At 29.1% G+C, this 7674-nt stretch overlaps 1 long non-coding RNA gene across 2 annotated transcripts; it reads left to right on the top strand.

Annotated features, from left to right (window-relative positions):
- The first annotated feature begins 3788 nt into the window (after window positions 1-3788).
- Window positions 3789-6152, top strand: LOC131606919 (uncharacterized). 2 transcript variants are annotated; one of them, XR_009285114.1, is made up of 4 exons: window positions 3789-3999; window positions 4240-4665; window positions 4760-4965; window positions 5708-6151. It is a non-coding gene; the product is annotated as an uncharacterized LOC131606919 (long non-coding RNA). The 2 variants fall into 2 exon arrangements; XR_009285113.1 differs by having other exon boundaries at window positions 4760-6152.
- The last annotated feature ends 1522 nt before the right edge of the window (window positions 6153-7674 follow it).

Below are 7674 nucleotides of genomic sequence, written 5' to 3'. Positions count from 1 at the left end.
TAATCAGGGTTCACGAAGGTCATGCCATAGACTAAAAAATATTTCTTTGCGCATTTTTTCAGGGTTAGCAACAGGGTTTTCTCCGAGTATGCGCCACGTCAAAAGAACGAAGCTAAGTTCTAAACTTTTTTTTATTAATATTATTTACCTTTTATTTTGTTTAATTAGGGTTTAATCTCCTCACACATAGAATTTCTCCTACATTCATTCCTTTCCTTTTTCTTTGCCAATCCTCTGATGGTCAGGGTCAATGCTTAAGGCTTGAGGCAAACCTTTGCCTATCAACCTTCGTCCATTGAAGCTAAGTATTCTTTCCCTTTCTCTTATTTTTATTTTTTATTGATTAGGGTAACCCTGTTTATGGCTGAATTGATAATGCACTCACCCTACTTTTTGTTTGCCATTTTTCCCGCCTTGCAGGGTTTGCCAAATGCCAAAGCTTCGCATAGTCGGTAACCCTAAACCCTAATTATTACTTATGTTAGACTTATTTGTTTATTATTCCGCTGGTTTCAATTCCCCTCTCCCTCCGCTGGTTTCAATTTCCCTCTCCCGTTATTGCTTTAATTATTAATTGTTGTGGTTAGTAATTTTAGGGAGTGATAACTTTGAATTGAATCTAGAATCACTTAACTATAAGATAAATATCTGAAACTGATCACGTGATTGGTGCACACACGCACACTTTTTCTGGTAACCTCTCTGTTGCCTGTTGCTTGTTGCCTTGTTGCCTTGTGTTTTTGCAGAATAGCCAGTTCCTCGAATACGAGGATACCTCAGCCGTGTTGCCTCGATTAAAGATCATGGTCCCTAATGATGCTGCCTTCGATACACATGATCTCGACCCTCGGAATTTGCCTACGAAAAGGCTGAGGTATCCTCTGGCTGCCTACGAAAGGCTATTCTGGTTCTTCCCTCAGACTACCTGCCTCTCTATGGCATGGGACAGTCTTATGGCGAACGAACTCTCGATGACCCTTCAACCTCCAAATGAAAGGCTTCCTGCCCTCTTATGTCATGGATAGACCCTTTCACCCTGAAAGGCTAAAAGAACTGATTTTCTACATTATTAAGGTAATTGCCCTTAATTGCCTTGCTCTGGCTAAAACTTTTTCATATTCTTTCTCATAAACCTTCAAAATGGCTACGCTCATTTACGAGCTAAAGTCCGTATTCACTTCTTCTACATTTCTTTTCAAAAACGAGCAAAGCAATTAAGAGCCCATGGAAAACCATGGATGCAAAGGGTGCCTTACACCTTCCCTTTGCATAATTACCCCCCGAACTCAATTTTTTATTTAAAAGGTTTTTCCTGTTCTTTTAGCCTTTCTAATTTAATTTGGATAAAATAAAAGTCGGTGGCGACTCTTGCTATCTGCGACATTTCAATAAAGTCAGTTCACCGTATTACACATTGTTCTAAGTGTGTGTTGCTTTTGTCACTTAGGGCTGTCAATATCAGTAACTAGGGTAGTTAGTGTGAGACATCACTGTGATGATTGAAAGTGAGAAGGGTTTCTCCTATCTAGGAAGTTCTTAGGCAGAAGTTGCAATGGGTAGGGATTAAGTGAGAAGTTATCAACCAGAGGTTGTTTAGCTTCGAATTGATACTGCTAATAATGGATTTCCTTCTTGGCTTGGTAGCCCCCAGAGTAGGTATTATTATACACCGAACTGGGTTAATAATTCCGTGTGTTCGATTACTTTCCAGCATTGTTTTTAAATCATGGATATCTGCCAATTGTATGATGTTTAGAGATCAATGTCTCGACATCCCTTAGAACGTCTGAGATCTGAAGACCAGAATTTGACTTTCTTTCTCATTTTCGAGTGTTACGCTTGATGAAGATGAAGATGACGATGATGAGGAATATGAAGATCCTTCAAGTATGTATAGTCATTCTTCTTTCTTGAGTAGATGGATCAACTCCTTGAGTTTCTTGATGATCTTGTCCTTTCTATTTTCCTCCGAAAACTCAATAAAAGGCACAACTATATATTTTGAATTGAGGATTGGATTAGATATCTGATTCCAACTCTTAATTATTAGATTGTTGTTTGATACAAAATTTCTAATATAAACTCCATGGGTTCCAATGGTTGAGTGTCATCCATGAGAGTGCCTCATATTCATTTGTAGTTCCAACTTCGTGGATTCACATGTTCATTCTGTCTTGATTGATCCTCAGAGAAACTCCCTAAATCATCTCACGAGTGTCCTACACTTTTTTGGAAGATTCACAATTAAAGACATAACAAAATTCCTTAGAACTTAAATAATTTATCAAAATATTTCTTATTTTAAATCCAAGATTCATTTTTCTATTATATCCTCATCTTCAATGAAAATTAGGTTTATTTACTACTTTATCATTGAAGGAAAAAGTAAAAATAAATGAACCAATGATTAAAATAGTCCACATTTCAAAATCATTTTCTTTTATAGAACTTTCAAATATTGCTTTCCACATTTCAAACATTTCACCATAAAACGGTGGAAGTGTATATATGAAAAGTCCTTTGTTAAAAGCATAAGTGTTTGTTATCATCATCTTCCTCTTGAGACTTTAAAAATCATCTTCCTCTCGAGACTTTAAAAATCATCTTCCTCTTTCTCTTATCTTCTTCAGTCCAATAAAAACGTGGTTTATTTACTACTCTATCATCGAAGGAAAAAGTATGAATAAATGAACCATTCATTAAAATATCACACGTTTCAAAATCATTTTCTTTGATAAAATTTTCAATTTGCTTTCCACATTTCAAAATTTTCACCATCAAATAGTGGATGTGTATCTAAGAAAATACCTTTGTAAAAGTTAAATGTTTGCAAGCATCATCTTTCTATTGAGTTTATTAGTCCTTGAACATGAGTTAAACTCTAATGTTTGTTGGATAAGTGACTCCAAATAAAATACGAGGGGTGAATTATGTGGGTTTTAAAAATAATTTAAAAATAGAATTTAAAATGAGTTTGTAAAACAAATAACGAGTAAGCAATGTAATAAGGAAAATCAGAGTGAAAAAATTAAATACAACAAAAGTAAATAAATAACTTAAATATAAAAAAAGATAAGGAAAATCAGAGTGAAAAAATTAAATACAACAAAAGTACTAAATATTTATAGAGATTCAGCCTAATCATTTGACTTATTTCTCTGTACATGAATTTATTTTTGAGAGTTTCCACTATAATATGAACCTTTTACCTATTTTCCCATCAACGTTTTTATAAACTGATTAGAGTTTTACACTTGCTATTCTTAAAACCAAACAAGAATTTTGACTACAAAGACTTCTCAACCAACACAAAATTTTACAACCATAACAATCTCAAACTAAACAAAAGTTTTTAACACCAGATTAAACTCATGAAGAGTTTTAATTACATAAACATCTTAATCAAAAATAAATTTTAACAGATTCATCTTAACAGCCTAACAGACACTGAGGTTATATGACAAATAAAAGGTGGCCAATTCTCTCCCCGCCCTCACCAACATTAATTGACTACTCTTTGACAACGGTCCATTAAACTAGTTTAATAAATATACTTCATTAATATTATATGAATTAATACTACTTTCTCCATCATCATTTAATATAATAAAGCAAAAGGAGTATTTTGGCAAGTTTGCCAAGTGTCACTCCATTATGTATTCTCACAATTTGTTTTCATTCTATTTATAGTAACTTCTATTAATTCTACTTTTTTTATATTTTAATTTTAACATTTTATTTGTTAGTTATATTAATTTGTATAATTATTCAGTTTTGAGAATGTGAAAGGTCCCCATTTTCCTCTTCTTACTCAAAACGAATCTGACATTCATTTTTCTCATTTACCTATTCAAATCCCATGTCATTAATTTAATCAAAATCTTCTCTCATAGCAATTAATTTTTCCGATTTCCAATTCATCATTCACGGAATCAGCCTCTTCTTCATCGATATTGCTTCAAAATCAAATTCTTCTCATGATTTCTATTTGTTTTCCAGGTAAACAATCCTTTCCGTTGTTGTTTATGATTTTGTCCCCCAAAATTTTCATCTCCAAATTTTCATCTTCTCTCTGGTATTTCAATTTCAATTTAGGTTTTTGATTCATCATACTGTGATTTCAATTTCAATTTCATATTGCAATTTCGATTTCGTAAGGTGCCGGTAAATCTACGGTTCTAAACAGAACATCCCAGTTTCAAGTTAGGTTTTTGAAACTCTATAATCTCAATTTTGTAGATGAAATGAAATTCGAAGTGAAAGTGACAAATAATGTTTGTTTTCTTCAACATACTGGTGAGAATGGAGCTTCCAGAGCTCCAATTTGCATGGATCTGCAACGAGATACTTCTATGAGTAACAACTCTATTATATTGCAGATTGAAAATAAATCTCATCAAGTTAGTTAAATCTTTTCCAATTCACATAGATCAAAAAGGTTGATCTATGTATTTTAGCAATTTTTCTGGATTGATTATTTCATCTGTATTCATATGTTTTGTTTTATTTTCTACAAGTGCTTTAAGACATTTTTTGCAAGATAAGTTGAGTTAGGCTTCCCCAGCCAAGGCACGAGATCAAATAATTGTGAAGCTATGCACGAGAGTACAAGTCTTTATATGATTTCAATTTGGATTTTAGATTTCGCGTGACGATTTCTACGAAGTAAAATCCATCGTTTTTGTTTAATCAGTCAAATTTTACATCAAATTAAATAATCAATGTTTTTTACTGAATTGAATTTTATTTGTCATGGCAGAGTGACAATTGAAGGGGAAAATCAGTGGTGATGGCAGGAGACACTCAAGATTCGTCGCCTCAGTCTTTCTGGGAAGGCTACAAAGGGTTCTGGGGCGAGATCGAGGTTACTATTCTAATTTTGTCAAGCGTGATAAACCACTTACCTCCTGGTTTGACTATGATGTTGAGGAATTCGTCGCTTCTGATCCTATTCATGGACATCTGGTAACGATTCTTTTACTTTTTCATCTACGTTTTTGTCTTTTCATGTCATTGTGTGTGATTTGATTGATTCCCTTGAAAGCATTTGGTTCTCTCATATCTTGAACTTCTACGTAGTTTGTATGGTCATTTTGGATGGTCATTTTAGATCAAGTATACTTTGTGTTATGAAAATGTTTTAATATATCAGTTTGTTATTATTCAACTAACTTCACTATTATTTGTGTCAGTTATTGAAAAGTTTTATTTTTTGTATTTATTTCATAAGCTGCTATTTTACAATTATTTCTATGGGATCTCGAGTATTTGTAGATTTTACATAATCGAGGATTGATTTAATTTAAAATTTTCATTTATAATTGTATTTTCTATAAATGAAATTCATTTTAACAAGTTCTGAACTATTGCTATTTACCATTACGACAGAGTTCATTTTGAGGCAAACCTTATCGAAAAATTGGGTATATTTTAGATTAGTGTTGTGATAATATAATCATTAGAACTCATAATGCTCATAAGTGTACGTTAGCTTATATTTTTGGTAGCAAATGGATGGATTGAAGGTGAAAGGCACATTTCAATAGTTCATCATCCTGTTTTACATTCTTTTTCTGTGACTAGAACATTCTTTCTTTCTCTGTGACTGAGAGTGGAGTTTTGTTTTGCTCAAATTGTCAAACAGTTAGATGGAATTGGTTTGTTAATTGCAACAAGGATATTTACATTTTTCAATTTATTTATTTAGATTGACATTTGAGACTACCTACAAACTCCTATGGTGGCCATCTTTAGTTTTTGCCCATTCTTTGGTAATACTGATGTGTTGAAAGAAGATTTTGTATTTGTGGCAAGATCAACATTGGTCAAATATAAATTTACGGTAGGAATTAGATTCACGGTTAGTTTTGTAATGCAGGTTCAATCAGAAATACAGATCGAACCATTAGAATTGGAAAAATATATCATCATAATGAAAAATGTATTCCATTGGTTAAATATTAATTAAATATTATTGTTTTATTTAAAATTATTAAATATGTAATATAATGTTTGAAGATTTAATTAGTTTTAATTTGGATTTAGAGGTGATTATTATAGTAATTTCTTTTCTTAAATGAATCATTTTATAGATTTCAAAAGTTAAAATATCATGTTCCCATCTCAAAAGAAGAAAAAATATATACAAAAAATTATTGTGTTTAAACGTGAAAATTAATTTGGTTTCATCAAATAATTGAAAAGATTAAACATTTATATTTATTGTCAATTGTGTTTATTAAAATTGATTAATAATTTATGTAAAAATTATTATGATTTTCTATTTTTTAATAAATATTAAAATTTTATTTTTGTACATTAATAATAAGTGATTCTTAAAATTTTATCCAATAATGAAAGAATAATTGTTTAAATTTCTAATATAAAGTTTTAAAAGAAATTTTAAAGTATTCTCAGAGATCATTAATTATTATTAAAATTTGTATGAATTTTTCCTATTACATGTATGGTTTTTTTATAAAAGGAAAAAAATTATTGTAATAGACAAAAATGATTATTGACTTTGATCACTCTAAGATTCATTGTTTACATTGAATTAGTTACATTGAATTTTCTAAATTATAAATGTGTAATAAATTTCATTAAATATATTTATTATACATTATCACAATATTTTGTATTTGTGTTTATTAGAGTTTAAATATTCATATTATACATGAATTAATCTTTCTTTAATTTTTAAATGGACTGTGTGGAAACTTTGGTTTCATTTTTGTTAAAATAATATGTTGCTGAAAATAAAAAATTGGATACTAATATTGTGATTTAAAAATTTTAAATAAATTATTTTCCACGTATGATGTATTATTAAATAGTTTTCTATATAAGATTATAATTCTTAAATAATTAGATTATTGGTAAAAGATTTAAAAACTACAAAAAAAATATTTATTTTTAAATAAATATGTGAAAATATTATAGATAATTATTATAAGAGAAGAGAGTATATTTTATCTCTATTAGAATTAATTTCCTTATTTGTAAAAAAATAAAATAAATTATTTAATATTTTTGATATATTTTATTTTAATTTTAGGCATATGCAAATCAAATAAAATAGAGTATATTTTTTAAAATTGTGTTGTTTTATTATAAAATAAGTATATTATTTGTAAAAGACCTAAAAAGTGCAAATGAGTTTAAGTTGTAAACTAAAGACAAATTAATATTGTACGTTGTATTTTAATATGAAGAAGAAAAAAACAATACCATAGGTTTATAAATCGTGAAATTAAATTTGAAGAAGATAACATCATTTTGTTTCTATGAAAATTGATTAAGTCAATTAAGTATGATTTATTTTATTAATTTATAAAAAAAACATTAGACGATAAGTATGATTTATTTTATTAATTTATAAAAAAAAAACATGAGACAATTATGATTGATGAATACATATATTTTGCATGTCTACCGGTATTTTTTTTGCTTTTCATATTTTATAGTAAATGGTTAGAATTTAATAAAATAACAAATGTGGCTTTTGATTTGGTCTTTGTTTTTTAAACTAATTAAATAAGATCTTAATTAAAAATTGAAGCCACGGAGTTCCCTCTTTTCTATTTTGTTGATTTATTTTTTTTTATTTTTTGGTTTTATTTTAATTTAGTTGTGGATATTTATAAATTAAATAATAATCAGCCAAAATAATTC

The sequence above is a fragment of the Vicia villosa genome, linkage group LG5 (genome assembly GCF_029867415.1).
Source record: "Vicia villosa cultivar HV-30 ecotype Madison, WI linkage group LG5, Vvil1.0, whole genome shotgun sequence".
Lineage (NCBI taxonomy): Eukaryota > Viridiplantae > Streptophyta > Magnoliopsida > Fabales > Fabaceae > Vicia > Vicia villosa.
This window is presented reverse-complemented; position numbering and strand designations above follow the sequence as displayed.